The following is an 18083-nucleotide window of genomic DNA, read 5'->3' on the forward strand; positions in this document are numbered from 1 at the left end:
GTGATGGCATAGTGACTACGAAGAACCCCAAATTGAATGCGATATTCAACGTTCTGTAATGATTTTAGTTGTTTACAATAGTAATGGTTTAAGAATCATTTCCCAGCATCTTTGTAAATAATCTTAAAAAAATTGCTGTTAAAGTGAAAGCAGAACTTGTTAATGATGTGACAATATTTTTTTAACCGCTTATTAATTTGTCTATCGTTTATCGCTTATTTATATTAACGCAGAATGTCAGTCTAATGCAAAGATCTGAGAGGATATTTAATAAATTTTTCTTGCGCCACTCAATTCACCCTCTACCGTAACAGGGAGACAGAAAGGTATTGAGAGAGTACGGTTACGGTACCGAGGAAAAACGAGACGAAATAAGTTCGCGACGGCAGCTCAGTATTCAAGTACCCTGAGCCTCTTTCAAGACATCAATTTATTCCTGCTGCCCTTTTTTCGCGACGATATTGCGCCATCAAATTTTTCCGGAAAATCTCGCTTGCAATATTCGCACAATCTCGTTCACCTTGTCGCGTATGTTTCGCTTATTATCGTCATTTTATGCACGCGACGTGATTATTTATGATGCGTCCAACTTCGAGATAGCTCGTTATGTTGATGAAAAGCACCATCGTCATCTCAGGAAAGTAGGCTAAGTGTCAGGGTCGAGGAAATCTGTTATACTTGGTGCTATTTTTCAATGGTTTTCATTTGAGACGCTGAACATACGCATTAAAATTGCGTAACATAACGTGCACGTGTTTACATAATATATTAAAATATTAACCCTATATTAATGCTTTCCTAGCATTTAAAAACATTTAGCGTGTGTATATGTGTTTTGGTAATTATCGGCTTCAATCCCTGCTTGATTGTAGTAGTCGTTCCTAAAACTGCTGATTTATCTTTCGTATACCCTCCGCAATGCTAGCCATCCGCACATTAGCCACTTAATCTCCAATCGCTCGCCCCGAAAGGCCGTGCGGCGAATTTCAGCGAACGGTAAAGCATCGCTGATCAATAATAGAAGCCGTTGCGCAGCTTAATCTTACGACTAGCTTTGTGATTGATTCGAACATATTTCCAGCTTACGCGCAGAGCATGATCGATCTTTTCTTCGAAATGCCATTGTGCTGCCGCAATTTGATCCCGTTAGAGCTTTTTACACGAGGAAATTATCACAAGCTCGTAGGATAGTAACAAAAACCGTAATCGGTCAAAATAGATTACACCGATTGAATTAAATTTTTTATATGTTGGCGATTATCTTTCGACGAATTTTTAAAATGGAATTGGATCTTTCAACCTTAATATCGCCGGATACGATATTTATCTTTGTAGCACAAAGTAACGCGCAGTCAGTGAGTCGAAAAGATTTCCCTTGTTCCTATAAACACCGCTTTTTCTTTTCAAATACCCGACTATGTTCGATAGGGCGGATTTGAATCGTGCAATATGTCGCATAATTCGGCCATTCCTCATACCACGTTTGCGAGTTCGGGGGGGAACAAACTTCGACATGTGTAGGCACGCGTGTATCGCTTGTAGTTTCATAAATACGCGGAATACAGAACTCCCCTATATTACGCGAAAGCGAAGTTACGAAACGAAAATCGATTCAGAAGGTATCAGGATCTTATTGTTTGACGAGGGAAGACGCTTTTCCGAAATTGATAAATGCTCCCGTAAAATCACTCCATATACGTCATGTATTCGAGAAAATAGTTAGGAAATTTTGTAATATTTATTTTCTCCGTACGATTACATGACGCTGTCCGCTCCGTAGATTTCTTTTTAGAGCAGAAAGAAAGGACGTGGCAGCGGAATTTTTTGCTGTTAAATCACAAAGGCAACAAGAGTCGCAAACTCTTTTCAGGAAATTAAGCCCTTTTTCGCCCTGCCATTTCGCAGCATTCTTCGGAAGCTGTTGGTGCTCGACCCGCTTTTTCGCCCTGGCAATTTCGCGCCTTGCAAAGAAGATACTTTTGTATTCACGAGTATGATAATGTCCCTCCACGAGCCTTCTTCGCACCTGCAGCCGGTCGCGCGTGTTTGCGTGTTACACGAGCTTGTAATGGGGAAGACATTCGTGAATACGAGAAATACAATGTCCTGGATTCGAAAACCAGCATCGACAGGTAAACCAGTCCCAGCACCGCGAAAATCTCGGAATAATTTTACATATTTCAGCACAGCTTGTCGAAGCGGTGACAAAGGAGCTTACCTGTTATCTACGCCGAGAAAAGAGCGTCGGGATATATGTAAAATATTTTTATTGTAAGCGTTATTCCGATAAGATTTATATATGTATGTTTGACTTGACATCAGTCCGCTTATCTATTTGCTTTACATCCCGATAGTGTGGGAAGCGTTATCTACATGTTGCGCGCTCGGACTGCATCTGTGTTCTTGTTAAGTGTATCAGTCTGATATATCGGTTACGTATATCTCATGGGGGAGTCCAGATGTTTTGGTAATGACATATTTTCAACAAGGTTTATTATTAACGATACTTTCATTTTTCTGATTTTTTAGCAAAAATTGCAATAATGAAATTATGATATCAAAATGTCCCAAAAATTGGAGAATTACACTATTGACAATGGCAGAAAAGTCTTAGAAAAATCTGTGCAAGATTAATTCATTTGAGATCAATAAATTGTAATTTAAAAAACAATAGCTTTTTTTTTTGTAAAAATTCTATAAAATCAATATATAAGGGATGACGCGTATGCAAAGACATAAACAAACTTGGCGCCATAATTCAAAAGCCGGGGGTAAAGCTTCGCCAGCAGAGAGCTCCGGCGTCGGGGGCGCGAAGTCGGGGATGCAATCGATTGCGATATATCGCAAGCATCCCCGGTGCCGAAGGGTGGCAGGCGCGGCGCGTGCGCCCCGCTGGACTCGCACGGATTGGCCCGCGATGATGTCATGCAGTGCTCCCCTAGGTCTCTGATATCATCTGCGGCCTCGTCTGCAGTCCACACCGAACACTCGAGCGGCGTAGCCGCATCATCGGAGATATTGCACCTGTGTGCTCGACATTCTCACCCCGTCCGGTTTGCACCGGTTTGCCGCTGAGATCCGGGCCCCGGGGAGCTGTATTCCACCAACGAAGGTGAGTTCATTCTCCATCAGTAGCTCCATTACGCGATCGTGCCCCTCCGTATTTCTGGACCGAGTTAACAGCGCGAGAAGTGTGTTTCGTCATCGCACGTATACACGTTCGATCTGATGTCGGTGTAAACATACGTTCGCTTGATCGTCTGTCATCACTCGCTGTGACTTAAGTCCGTTCGCTTCTCGGTGGTGAACGCAAAATTTCAGTCGTGAGCCAGTTATTATCACAGTCGACTTTAATAACGCGAGATAATATTCTCGACAATTTGTTCCCGGCGAAAGGGCTCGCGGATTCCTCTCAGGAGTGTATGCACTCTATGTCTCGGGATGCATAGTTCTTGCAGCAATAGCCGCACTCGCCAACACGTGTATGGTAAAACTCTATCAAAGTGATTTTTTTCATTTTTGTCAGACAGTTTGTTTCAATAAAATTGGTAGATATACTGATTTTTGAAATATAGAAGTCAGACCATCTTGACTCTTCTTTCTGTCATCGAGAAAGCCATTAGCATATTTTATCGACTAATATAAATGTGTAGGTTGATAAAATTTTTATGTAGTATATTTGTATTAAGATTTTTTTGTTTTAATTTTATAAATTAATGCATATATAATTTGTCAATATTTTTTTACTATTTTGAGAAAGAAGCATTTTCAAGTATTCATGAAGATTAACGATTAATAATATTTCCTTTAACATTGTATCTGAAATCGTTAATTCCCCCACTGTCGTGCTTTAATTTGCATCATTTAAAGACGCGCACCGGTACTAAATTAAGCAATCTTTATTTTTGATAACATTGTCCACGACTGGTAAAACAGCGTACGCGACAGAATATTGAGCAAACTCAAATCTCGAGGGGATAATTGTATTGCCGTGTCAACCGTGATGTATCCCAAATCGCTGACCGCTTTTGCCATCGATGAGATATATGAGTTTGTATGAATATATAGGACAACGTATTGAGAGAGCTCAACTTTTCTCGCCATAACGTACGTTGTTTTCTGTTTGTGCAAGCAACTTTAAAGTTCGGACACTTTCTCGGACGCTGCACGTTAACAGAAAACTGTCGCAAAGTACTGCATTCTTTTATAGTCTTCAGCATATCTATCCACAATATGTTGAACGAATTACCGATATTTCGTGTGAGATATATACTTTTGGAAGAAAGTCTCTCTCTTTCTCCTTTTTTTCCGTGATGTTTCAATACATCGAATATTATTTTGCAAAATATATTGTTTTTATTTAAATTACGTACATAAATAGAATCAATTTCAAATAATTAGATCAATAACCGACCATTAGTATTATTATAAATATTTTATAAGGCATTATTAAATTACATATTAAATTATACATGGTGCTAAATTTTAAACGTAATAGGACAAATATCTCGATAACTAAATGAAATATCGAGGTCCAGGTTTTTTTAGATTGTATTGTTTCGAGGCGGGCAAATTTTGATAAAAAGAATTTGATTTTGGATGGACGGATAAAAAAAAACCGGACGTCCGATATTTCATTTAGTTATCGAGATATTCGGTCTGTTACGTTTGAAATTTAGCATCCTGTATGTTATATTATTACGTTAATATTTTTTTGGATTATTAAATATTATTTTTATTATCAAGAAGAAGCAGAGCTTTAATCAGAATAAAGAAATGTTATATATTCGTACATATTTCATGCGAATTTTATAATAATGTAAAATGAAAATGCGTGACATTTCTCTCTTCTTAAATATTTTTTGCTATTCATTATAATAATTAATTATTATATTTTGTTTTAAAACGGCTACAAGCCGTGACAAATATTATTAATTATTTCTGAGCAAAATGCTGGAAAATATGGAAGTATCATGAATGCTATGGTCAGGGAGAGAAATATAGATAAAGGTAGACAGAATCACCGCGTGAACTTGCTGTCTACAGAGACACATATGTGAATTCTCTCATCATGCATGTGTGCTTGTTTGAATGAACCGATTGCATCGGACAAAACTTTCTGCATTTAGAACGAAGTTGCTTAGCGCTCGACTACTGGCATGTTTCATTTCAAAATGAAGTTTCAATCTCTACAAGTGAGAGCGTCGATACATTCACGCTTGCAAACCGCACTCTATCTGAAATTACTTGCTAATTTAAAGCATGCTAAAATTGAAACAAAAAAAATTTTTTTTTTTTTTAAATTATTCTTACTTTATTATTCCTTCTTAATTTTGCAGTTTGTATAATTCACATGATATTATATTAAATTAATTTAATTTATGTATAAATTCTCTCTTTCTCTTGATGCATTATTATTATCTAAATATACTATATTATTATTTGCGTATATTAATTTTCACATATATGAATAATTCGATTTCAGCCACGTATATGTACAGAGATATACTGTCTGTATCTATTTCAGAGAATCTAATTTTCAAAAGCGAGATATATATATATATATATATATATATAGCTTTACATATTTTCCTTACAAAGATATCAACCGCCAACTTTTGCTGACAAACACAATTTGCTGACATGTTTTCGAGTGGAGTTGTCTCTGAGTGCTCATACAACTTTTCTTTTGGAGGAACTCATATGACATTAACATGAAGTCTTATCGTCGCGCGAAGTTGAGTGAGTTTCCGTATATGTCTAGTAGTTTTCTATATTATGTAGACTTCTAATATTTAAAAAAGAACACATAACGTCTTTATGTAAATTATAAAATATCTTTTTATAATATTATTTTATTTTTATTTTCGAACTAAAATATCTAGTGCTAAAATTCTAATCGATATATAGCTACATCAGAATGAATTAGAGAATATTAAGACGTAGCGTTTTTTTTTTTTTTTCATAAAATCATAAACGCTATAATGCGTCATTACATGGGGTACTAATTCTGATATTGAAGTCCAGTTTACGATATCGCAAAGCGATCATCGTCATTTTAAAGGATATAAAATGACTGAATCTAGTTGTGCGTTGATGCGGACTACCTTGCTCGTTTCTACAACGTACTTAAAAAAAAAAAAAATTGTTGAATGTTTTTCTTCAAATTTTTAAATTGATTTGGAATAGATATAGATTTCGAACAAGGATGTTAAAATTGTTATCTTTTTTAGAAAAGAGATAAGACAACAAAAATTTATAAATTATTATTTTATTTTATTATTTTTTTTTTGTGAGTTAATCTGCGTAGATTTGAATAGCATATTATGTATAAATTTTAATTACAAAGATATGCAATGTTAAAATTTAGAAAGTTGCGTGCAATATAAATGCTATAGTCTTTATTTTTATTTTCGCACGAAAAATCGTTCGTACCAAAGTTTGCGGCTAGAAAGACATCCGATGGTCCCGAAGCACTGTATATATCAGACCGGTTACGCATCGATGGCGAAGGCTTTCGCCATGGGAATAGCGCGATCCTCGCCTAGCCTAGTGTCGAGACATATTTATAGCGATGCGCGTGGGGTTCGCGTTTTGGGACGGCCGGAGGCGAGAAAAAATATACGCACGGCACACACGCAGATATAACGTTAACGTTACAGCCAGCTCTCTCCCTTGCTACCCAAAACGCCCTTGCATTTCGGGAATGCCATTCTTTCCTTCTCGTATACTCTCTTCGTTTCAACGTGTGCTTTCCTTTTGTGCGTGCTTTGCGGCTTGTCGACCTCCCTAAATTCATTCGCGGTCGAACTTTTGAGCGCTCGAGCGTTAAAAAATTCGCAATGCTTCGCCGAAAACATTGTCAGTATGATACTTTCCTTGTTTTATTACATCGTTGTTTGTAATCGGTGGGTGGAATGAAAAGATTTGTACTCGAGGGGATATGTTTTGTGAATTTTAATGCAAATAAATTGTAATTCTATTCGGCAATGTAGATTCAAGTGTTATAAAGCGTTGTTTGTGCAATATTTATAAAAGGATAGCTGTCAGATTCTTAAATATTGTATTTAACACAATAAAAAAATAAATAAATAAATAAATATATCTGTTATATAAAAAAATATTATCTCTTATATCATTATAGAGATTTTTTCAGTAATTATTTAAAAACTTGGAAAACCGCATTTCACGTACCATCGTTTCCATAATTCGTGCCTATCATCATCAGGCGTGGATTTACAGGATAAAAAAATAATTGCGTCGTTAAGTCGGCAAATGAGGGTCGCAAATGGCAAGTCGTTAAACTTTATCTCCTCGATATAATGACGGATTTGACGAAACAGGTGCGAAAGAAAAAGATGACGTGGATAGACTTAGGAGTACGGGGAAAAAGAGAGAAAAAGAAAAAGAGAGATGTGATCTGGATGAGCCGTGTTGGCCAATCAGAAACGCAAACATCGGGGCATTGGAGAGATAAGTAATTTTTCCTCTCGTTGTCCGACGTTCCGGTTATCATCGTCGTCATCCTTGCAACATCCCGCCGTGCTTCTGTCCTTCTCCGATCCTACCTCCGATAATCCCCGCAGTGCGGAAAGTTGCTTGAAAAGTTGGAAGATCCGTCAAATCTTTGTACGACGCGGGTCGACTTGGCTCTACTCCAACTCCGTTACGGCGGCTCGTCGGCCTCTTTCCTAGTTTCTGAAAATAATCGAAGGAATGAGGATAAGAGCGGATGTGTCATTAATCCAATTCATTAAAAATACGTGTACTCACACGTGCATTCTGATTGTAAATATATTTTATTCTGGATAATCTCTCTTTCTCTCTCAAAATGCTCAAAAAATTGTCATACTAACATATTATATTTTTGCTCTATATATATTATAGAATGTAACTTTTGCATGAAGGAAATTAATTGTCTTGAAAGATCGGTGATATAACACGTTTATGATGGATAGAAAACGCGCAAAGAGCCTGAGGCAACCTGTATATAGTCACTAAGTTTGTCGTGGCTATTATTAGTTATTAACTGTCGCTCTTCTACTTCGTTTGCGAGGAACAATGACTGCTAATACAAAGCGACGTGTAACGCCTACGTAATAGTTTATTGCGAACCGGCTGAATCAGCTCATGCGCTATTTTCACCGCGATAATCGCGCCGCATGATGTCACTATTATTGATTTCGGTAGACGGCAAAGAGGCGCAATAAAGCGCGTGAGTCATTGCGTGTCCTCGGTGCAGTTGCACGGAGAGATTGGAGGGTGAGATCGGAATGGGGCCAGATCCAGATTGATGTCTTTGCAGGACATCCTTAACGTACCGTGTAATTCGGTTTTTCTCGCGTCGACGTATCCCGAATCTATCATTCGAAATCGCTCCGTTCGTGAGTTGCATTTAAATTCAGTTCTCCGATTTATTCCAGGCAGGGATACACTGCATATTTTACAAAGTGTTATTATTTTTTTAATAGAGAAATTTAATTACTTAATTACACTACTTATCTTAATCCAGTCGGCGTATTCTTTTTGTCATAAATTTTATCTAGTCATATAAATCATGCGTATTATCTTGTAATTTCGACGACCACGCTCCAACATTGATTTTTCATAGAAACTTTCTTCTGTTTTTGTTATCAACAATAGTTTGAAACACACATCAAAATCTTATAAAACAAGTTTTGGGATGTTGTAACAGAAGTTTGTGGATCGAGGACTTTTCGACGGACATCTTGAGATCAAAATAAGTCTGTCAGCTCTGCTTTTTATGTATCCTAGCGAAATGACGAAACACATCTGTATCCCTTATAAAATTTGTGATATAATATAAGCAAGATATTCGAATAGCTTTGTGACTTCTGCGGGATTATGCGAGCGACAACACATTCGCTCGAATTTTTCGTGTTGCAATTGCATCCGCGCGTAGAGGACGACGGTTTCTTTGCATTCCGTTTTACCTTTGTTTAACGAATAACGTTGAAAACGATCGCGTGAGCGTTAAAAGCCTCCGTGTCAAGGGAATTATGGCAAAGACGGTGGGACCAAGGGAGTAGGCGCGGAAAGTGTAAGATGGTTAAGAGGGCAGATGCGGGCGATCCGGCGAAAGGTAGGAGGAATGGTTGCATTATAAATCGCTTAATCGCTGCTTTTCACGGATCAGAAAGTTTAGAAAAACTTTTCCACCTCCTTGAATCTCCACCCCACTCCGTCGCTTACGGCAGCATTCGCGTCGAGAATGCTTGATGCGTATGAAAAGCGAGACGGGCTTTCGGCAACGTCTGTCAGGCGCTTTTTTATAACGCTTGAGAAATCATGACAGATCCTATGTTTCGTTGATTTCATCTGGCCGCTTTTGGGGGGAAGAAGTCTTAAAGAAATTAGGGATATTGTCTTTTTTTGCGCAAATGATAGAGGCGTGAAAACATCGGAGTTTGTCGCGTGTTTCTTTAAAATAATTTATATTTCTCTCTTAATTATTTAAAATATATTTTGTATATTTTATATGTTAATATGTTAACTCATTTGTTGAAAAACATATAATTGGGAATGCGCGGTATATATAATTATAAGGATAAATTGAGAGAAAAATCATAAAATCAAAAAAATTTATTTGATTTAATTCAGGTGAATATTATTTCTGCATGAAAATCGTCAGAAGATAATTCTTACGAATACGTATGTTTGAATGTTGTAATTAAAAACATCCAATTAAAATTTGATTACAGAGTTTCTCTTGAATTAATGATTTATGATATTTAAATCTTTCATTAAACTCTAACATTTATAATATGTTTTTTAATTATCTGGTATTATCTGGTATTTTAAAAAAACAATTGCAATGTCTGACGTGTGGTTGCCTTGGGAGAGAATATCAGAATTTCATCGGCAGAAATATAGCGTATCTATCGTTGTATGAAGCGTACTCTCCGCTGATGGAATCTTGCAACCTGACAGCAACCCTCGATTCCGATAAACCACATATCACATCGGTGATAACTGCGAATGCGAGGTTCCAAAGGATATAATAATCATGCAACGACGTGACTGCCAGTGTATTACTTCTGTTAAATAACGCAAGGTACATTAAACGATGGCGTTTCGATTATCTGATTAAATTATAACGAAATGGCGTGAAAACACTAAAAGGGAATACAGGATGGCTTAAACTTTTCACACATATATTATATTTTTGTATGAATATTATATGTATTAAGGTATGTGTTAATGATTTTAATTTTACAATGCAGTTTCATTTCTTCGTCCCTTCCATAATTTTTCCTTTGCTTTGACCGGCCAAGTATACATGAGCATGACATCTGTCAATACGTATCATTCCATGCGCAATCACGTCCCCTGTTTCTGATTATATGCCGGATTCTCCTGTTCGATGAACATGCTTGTACGAAAGAGCGCGCACACACTCGTCAATATACGCGCGCTCATCCACACGCACGTCGACAGCCGACGAAGATTAAAGTGATCACGGGCATCGATTGCGCTCGCGATTAATGCTCTGTCTGCCTCAGTCTCTGCTTTTTTGTTTATCCCTGCAGAACGCGCGATTCCGCATTATCGACGCCGACGCGCGCCCCCTTCTCGCGTCCACCCTTGCTTTCCTCGACCCCCCGTCCCCTATTTCGCGAACTCGAGTGGGTGCAATTTTTTTTTTTTTGCGCCGGTGAGTGTGTTTTTCACGTGCCGCTGTTTCCGATAATTCTTTATCGGGCCTTCATTTTTGAATCTTTCCAATGGCAATTTTCGCTTTCAATTCGCTGCGATTTTGTTTGATTTATGCATCTTTCTCATACGGTGTGCAAAAAATATTTTGAAATTGCTTGACAAAATATTGCAATAAACTTCATTAATAAGTTTGAACTAACGAGTGAAAGAAATTCAAATAATTATAACTGGAATTGATTTACAAGTACCTATTGAATTCGACATAATTTCGCTAAATCGCTCTTAATTATTATGCATTCGAATGCGTCGGGAAATATTATGTTAATTCAATGATACTCGTTACGAAATAAAGCCTTTACTGCAAATTCGCATAATAGACTATCATATCCCCTCTTAATGCGAGTTGTATTTGAAGTTAATTAATTTTGTTTGATTCATTTATTATTTGTTTTTATTCAATTATTTTTGTATGTTTTACCTTTCTTTCGTGCGATTTAATGTAATTTTCATATCTTAAATAAAAAAATAGCGAAAGCGCACTCTCTTCAACGTACATCCTTAAATTTGCATGTCGCGCAAATCGAGAAAGCATGCAGATTTTCTCTAACATCCATCACTTAATAGCATAACAATCTCCGTGACAATCCATTATCAATCTTGCTAAATGTCGCGGTCGTCCCCTTCTGATTATCATAGCGCTGCTCTGACTTTGCATCGCAATGAAACGAAACCTTGAATAACGTCTAGGTATTTGTTTCGGGGAGAGAAGCACGGGGCCTCATTTTTCTTCCCTCTCACGTTTCAATCTTAAATCCTTCACTGCCCTTTGTTCTGTTTCCGTATTGTCAAGAGCAGTTGAATAAAGATAAAAAAAGGACGCGAATTCGTTTTGCCAAACAAGCGCTCTAAGTAAGACCGAAGATAACTATTTAACTACTGGTTAAAATAATCCGAACGTTTAAAGTTTGTGTAGTCGGTCTCTCTGACGGTTAAAAAGAATGATTTATCACGATGATGCTTCTAATAATCTTTGTACCCGGCTCTCGAGTATTCACGATTTTGATCTGCACGAATAAACTCATAATGAAGCCTGGGAAGTAGCTCGTAATGCGAAACGCAAATGGCGTGCGCTTCTGTCCTGCAATTCTGTCTACGATCCCGTTCTAATTAAGTAATATCATAAACACACCAACCCTCTGGTTGCGCATATGTTCGCTTGCGTGCTTTCTCCCTAGCTTTCTCTCTCTCTCTCTCTCTCTCTCTCTCTCTCTCTCTCTCTCTTCTCCCCCCCCCCTCTCTCTCTCTCTTTGGGTTCCGTTCTCCCTTCGGCTCGATCATATGTGTCCGAAATGACTGGCATTTCAAGAGCTATTTTCCGATTGGCTAGTGTCCATAATTGAGGTCGAAGAATTCCGTGGATTCGAATGGTGCCTTAAACGATCGTAAAGTCGGTTGAACGGTGGCGTACAGAGATCCAAATCAATAGCATAGGGGATTTTCGGCGAGAGTAGTATACGACGGAATCGAGACAATAGATTTAAGATGTCCCGGGAAAACCCCATGGATCTTACAAGCGCGACGCGGCGGTCAATTGCTATGAAAGACGAAGAGAACGATAGAGAGAGAGAGAGAGAGAGAGAGAGAGAGAGAGAGAGAGAGACAGAGTGAGAGAGAGAGAGAGAGAGAGAGATTCGTGTCGTTGCCGTGTCGTCGAGTAGGAAATCGTACGTCCCTTCTCTTACGGTTGAGCTCATCTGCCCGAGTGTATTCTGAGGATTTAGCGAGGCTCGCCGAAGTGTTTGCCTCCCGGCCGGCTCGGGAAGGGCAAATTTGCTCAAGGGAACTCGCTGATTATCCGTCGAGAGGGTAAAAAGACGCTGAGAGAAGAGCCAAGACGCTTATAAATTGCTGATTAAGAGCAGACGCTCCTGTTAATCTATACGGTTTGTACAGATCGCGCATATGCGGTTTAATCATAAACTATGGTGCTATGAATTCTATAATATGTGACAAATCGCATTCATCTGTTCTTTCTTCACTTTAATAATTAGAATGAAATTAGCGAGGGCTTTTTACTACATTAGAAACCCGAAGTAAATTTGTGAAAAAATTACAAGACAAAGCTTCAATTTGTTTTCGGTACCGGAGTCGATTAGCAACGCACGCATTGCTCTATCTGCAGATTTATCAATGTTTCATTTATTTGTACTGTCGAAATCGCGAAGCAAGGAAACTTCTTCCATCAAGTAAGAAGTAACGGAATTTGTCGCGAGAAAGTATAACGTTTTTACGTGACGGAATATCTCGGTAATATTAATATTACGTAAAACTAGAGGTAAAAAAAATTTTTCATTTCCCAGCATGAAAATGACTTTTCTCAGTCCCATCAAATGCAATCAAAGATATGTACGAAAGCATCTCTTCGTCGGCTATCGTTTACCCTCGCGATGGTCACGATGGTGTACGAGCAAGTTGCCGCTTTGGGAACTCTACAGCTTCCTCTTCAAGAAAATCAATTTTCAACTCGCGTTACGGTTTCATTCAAACGTCCACAACATTTCTATTCGCGGTGCCTTCGCAATTTCAGTCTGCGGAAGTTTGTATTACTTTGAATAAACATTACTACTAGCTGGAGATTTAAGATATAAACAACTTCCTACGAGGAAGGAATTAACCTCGCGATAGAGCATTGTAAATTTGGAGCTTAATGGTAAATACATTTTGACAACGCTCCTCAACGCGAAGTGACGAGAAAGTAATTATCGAAACGTTGTTGCGTGATACGTTAATTTTTTTGCTTGTCCGTGTTTCTCGCAATTTTTACATGGAAATCGAATGCGTCCAGGGATGCAGAGTCGAAGCTGCGATGTGACAAGTCTTCTCTTTTTGACGTAAACATGGCAGGAATCAACATGGGCGAATATTCTCGTCGCGACGATACACGCGACAATCCGCTCGGATGGAAAATGCCGGTGGGGTAACTCTTGCTGTTTTGAATATTACTCTCTAGCGGCTGCTGCTTTCCCGGAAAGCTTTCTCCGGCAAAGTAATGCAGCACTCTACGAATAAGGAGAAGGAAATACCATGTCGGGTCAAGTGATTGCTGAAGAAACTATCGATGCGATACTTTAATGGATCGGCATGATTCGACATTACATTTTTGCTTAACGTTTCTACGAATGCAATTTTCTACATTTTCGACAGAAATATTTAATATATATGTATATATTAAACGAAAATTTTAATTTCTAAGCAGACTGATTGCGACTTTACAGTTTTACAACAACTCAATATAAAGCAATAAAAGCATCCTTGATGTTGCATGAACTTACATTCCACTACAATTTATGTTACTCGCATAATTTAGCATGTATCTCGAATGAAGATTACAAGTTCCATGACGATTTATGTTCGCCTTGTGCGGTTGCGAGGGTTTCAATTATAAACTAATTACATCATGTATGTATACATGTACGGAGCAATTACCGCGTATGCGATGGCACATGCCGACAATGTTTTGTCGTGCGCCTTCGGTTCCGTTAAATACGTCGTTAGCAATGCCGTGCCATGTGGCATTACACCATGAGAGTGGATGATACGACCATCCCTTACGTGTCCTGCAAAATGATTTCGATGAGCAACCGGTATGTTTCAAGCCATCGTATCTCGTCGCGATACACACAAACCGTTTATCAAGATCTTATTGACAAAACCGAGTGACTGTACATTTCCTTCTCGACGCTTTCGCTGACTTTTTGTTAACCGACCAAACGGTTCGCGTACAGACGAAATTGCGTCTCGGATTTCCGCGTCGATAAGTCCGCAGTCGTGATTGCGGCATCCGGAGGGCGGAATTCTCCCCCACGTGATCCGCCCTGGATCGAGAAGCACGCGTTTCCTGCAGCTGCAACTCGCATTCCTCGTTTGCCTTAATTAGCTTCCGCTCGGTGATGACAGCCGCGAAGGGCGTAGGGCAAAGACGCGTCGGTGTCGTAAAAACTTTTAAAGCTTCCTCGAATCGTCCGTCGAGGGTGGATCGCAAGGAAATTATCCTCGAGCTCATAAACGCCGCGCTTTCCGAGCGTAGACAACAACCGCAAATGATTTTCTGTCGTCGTGCATCCAGTTTTTAAGAAAGAATGGAATGTTGTACTTTGACATTGAAATCGTTTAAGAAGCAGAAGACTTCCTAAAGAAGAATTTATCGTACCACTTGCGGAGATTCACGTTCTGCTCTCAGAGAAAAATGCACTAGACGCTTACGTCTCTTTTACTTAATCTGTCTTTATATATATGTATATATTATATTCAATTTTTATCAGTTTTTTGATAGAGAGATTATATCTCTTAATAAGATTTTCTCAAAAAAATTATACTTAAATTTATTTAAATAAGATAGATGTTTCATATATACAATATATGTATATATATATACTTTTAGATTATGATATCAGCTTAAAAGTTTTTGATTAAACGACGTTTGTTTATCCACAAGTTTTGTTTATATGCCCTTAAAGTTTGCAATAGTTTTTGTATACACCGCACGCGCCTCGCCTTATCGATAGACATGGGATATCAGCTCGAAGAATTAGGGTGCCACCCGTCTGAGGTGGAGCGATGCGCATGGTTCGTTTTACCGATCTTGTGCTTTCCCCTTGACATTCGATGCCGCCACGTGTCACGTGCGTGCGACAGTGATGAGAGAAAAAAAGATCGCTCAAGTTTTAAAATTCTTTAGATGAATGCGATACGAAATCAATGCAGACCGTGAAATATCTCAGAGATGGGTCATCCTTTCGGCGAACCCTCCGCGATCACGTGTGTGCGCAGGTGTGTACGCATTACGCGCGTGTATTCGCGCGCACACACACGCGTATTGATTTCTCCAAAATATATTCCAGATATGACGTCACCACCTTGGCGCGGATCCAGCGTGATCGAAATTCAGATAAGAGGCGTCGGGCGCCGAAAATCTCAGGACGCGTTGCGCGACCAACATACCTTCGAACGGATACCTTGCTTTGCCATTTCGAATAGACGAATGTGATCCTCGGGGTATACTCGCATCGTCGTGAATTGCTGAAAATGCATCAATGTTGAATGAGCACTGCCGATTGCGGTATGCCGTTACATTACAGCGTTACATAGAAAGCCAATGGTCGCGTTTGAAACGAGCGTCAAAATATAAGAAAATTATCTTGCATTTTTATTATTGACTCTTATGAAAAAATATCTCTAATTGCTTTATAAAATATATTTCAATAATTCTGCAAAGAGCGTTTTACACCTTGAATTTTTCTTTACATGATTTCATTAAATTCTTTTCTCTTTTTCATTTAGCAATCATTACGACTTGCCCATCCTTGATGTTTGCGTTACTTATCGCGGATTCGTAATCTCGCTTGACCTTCACCCTCCCACGATTGACGTAAGGTGCGTAGAGGCTCGTGCCGTGTAATGATAATTCATGGCAAACGTTATTCATACCAGAAGTTCGTCCGAGGTTATCGCGATAGTTTGCCCTGGGGGCAGTCAGGGAAACGCACCCCTTGCGGGCAGTTCTCTCTTTCTCTCTCTCGTCCTTTCTTTCTCTTTCTTGCGCAGTGCCGCCCTGGCCATGCAAAGTGAGCCAGGGGTTGTTAGATTAAACTCCAACCCCTCGCGACGCCCCGGATGCCTCCAACGCCACGACGGGTTAAAAACAGACAGAAAGGGTATGACTCATCCCTCAGTGATAATTCGAACCTCGCGCAAGAGTGAACAATAGCAGCAGTCCTTTTAAATGATATGACGTACATTTCTTGGTATTATCCTTCTCTTAAAAGAATTTAATTTTAAAATTAATAATGCTAATTGAAACTAAAAATAAAAATATTATATAATATTAAATAAAGATGTTTTTTTTGAGACTTATTAGAGATTTATTAAAAATGCATTGAAAATTGAATTTTGATTATTAACATGAATTTTCAAATCTTTGTAAGCAGGACAATTGATCGGGTCGGTTACGCGGTAAGTCATTGACAAATTTCGTGTATCAGAGAACAAAGAGAGAGACGTCCGCGTTAGGTATCAAAGGGTTCCAAACAAGTGGGTCCGCAGGGGTCGATTTATTCCACTGCTGGAAGTACATTGCGCGAATACATTATTACGGAAGGATACCGGAAGGGTTCCGGGCTAATCGGGCTCAACGATGTCGACACGCTAACAAACTACTTTCGTGCTCTCATTCATGCGACTATGATGACGTGCGGAATGTGTCAATACATAGTTGAATGTTATTTCGATCTTTTTGTATAGTCTCGCGTATCAAAAAGTAATATTAAAAAGATGACAATGCACATTTATACATATTTTACGATAATAATATTTGAGTCATTTCAAACGAAAAAATATCGGTTTTTTTTTCTTTACGAAATAAAATTGTGACTTTACGAAAATAAAACCATCTGTGCTTTGCAAATTCTATAAATGTCTGACCCATATCGAATTCTGGCCGATGTCGACGGTTATAAAAAAACGGTGAATCCACTACGATATTCGCTCGTGAATATTGACATCGACGTGATCCAATCCCGTGAAACTTCCGGTTTCTAGAAAGAAGATTTTCAAATTTTTCGAGTATCGCATCGGCCCCATTCACCCTCCCATTGCTCCCACAATTATTTCCATAGAAATGTTTCGAATAAAGTCTTTCAACGCATCAATCTCAGCATTCAAGTGCAGTCCTAATATATTGAGCGGTTAATTATTTGCGTCGCAAAGGAGTTTGTTGTGAAAGCTCGCCGGCAGATCAATAATCACAAAATTTTGCTCATTTCTTGATAAGGAGGTAAAATGCGCACGCGAGACGTTCAAGAGAAAGCACTTATCCTTTAATCTTCTAATTACGCGTTATAACGAACTCCTTCGGCTAATTCCCGGATCGAAAGTAGAGGATTAAGCTTCCCGAATGTTTCTTGCTTGAACGAAAATGTTTGTTCTTGGTCTCTGTACACACAAGATGATTAATCGATTGGTATTTTTCGTTAAAAAAATGTCCATCGATTAATCGAATTCTGATAATTAATAAATATTCTGAATTTAATAATATTGTAAATGCCAATTCAATGACAAACATTTAACATAAAATAATTAAGATCTATTTTTCAAATTTCAATGTGACTAAATTTTTTTTCTTTTTTTTTTGCAAAAGATGTTAGTGAACGGAAGTGCATGCGATTCGTTCGATTAAATATTTTGCGAGATTTTCTTCTTCCGATATAACTTTTCTTGAACTCCTAATCCAATTTTCGCGCTTATAAAAGGGGAGATGAAAATACTCTCGAAAAGAAAAGAATAAGTTGAAGGAAAAGAGTTTCGTGGACCAACGTACTTTGTACCGTGTCGTGCGAAGGTCCATTTCG

General features: G+C 38.5%; 1 protein-coding gene across 2 annotated transcripts in view; it reads left to right on the plus strand.

Annotated features, from left to right (window-relative positions):
* Positions 1-18083, plus strand: part of Hwt (heavyweight) — a 115113-nt gene that overhangs the window by 42630 nt on the left and 54400 nt on the right. Inside the window, exon 1 of one of the 2 annotated variants that reach the window (XM_070305165.1) lies at positions 3003-3112. The exons of the other annotated variant lie outside the window; for it this stretch is intronic. The gene's annotated coding sequence lies outside the window, so the exon portion shown is untranslated. Of the gene's footprint in view, positions 1-3002; positions 3113-18083 lie in introns of those variants that run through there. 2 annotated transcript variants of the gene reach the window in all.

Source organism: Polyergus mexicanus, unplaced genomic scaffold (assembly GCF_030449975.1).
Source record: "Polyergus mexicanus isolate NDT 795.1 unplaced genomic scaffold, iyPolMexi1.0 SCAF_12, whole genome shotgun sequence".
In the NCBI taxonomy this organism is placed as follows: domain Eukaryota; kingdom Metazoa; phylum Arthropoda; class Insecta; order Hymenoptera; family Formicidae; genus Polyergus; species Polyergus mexicanus.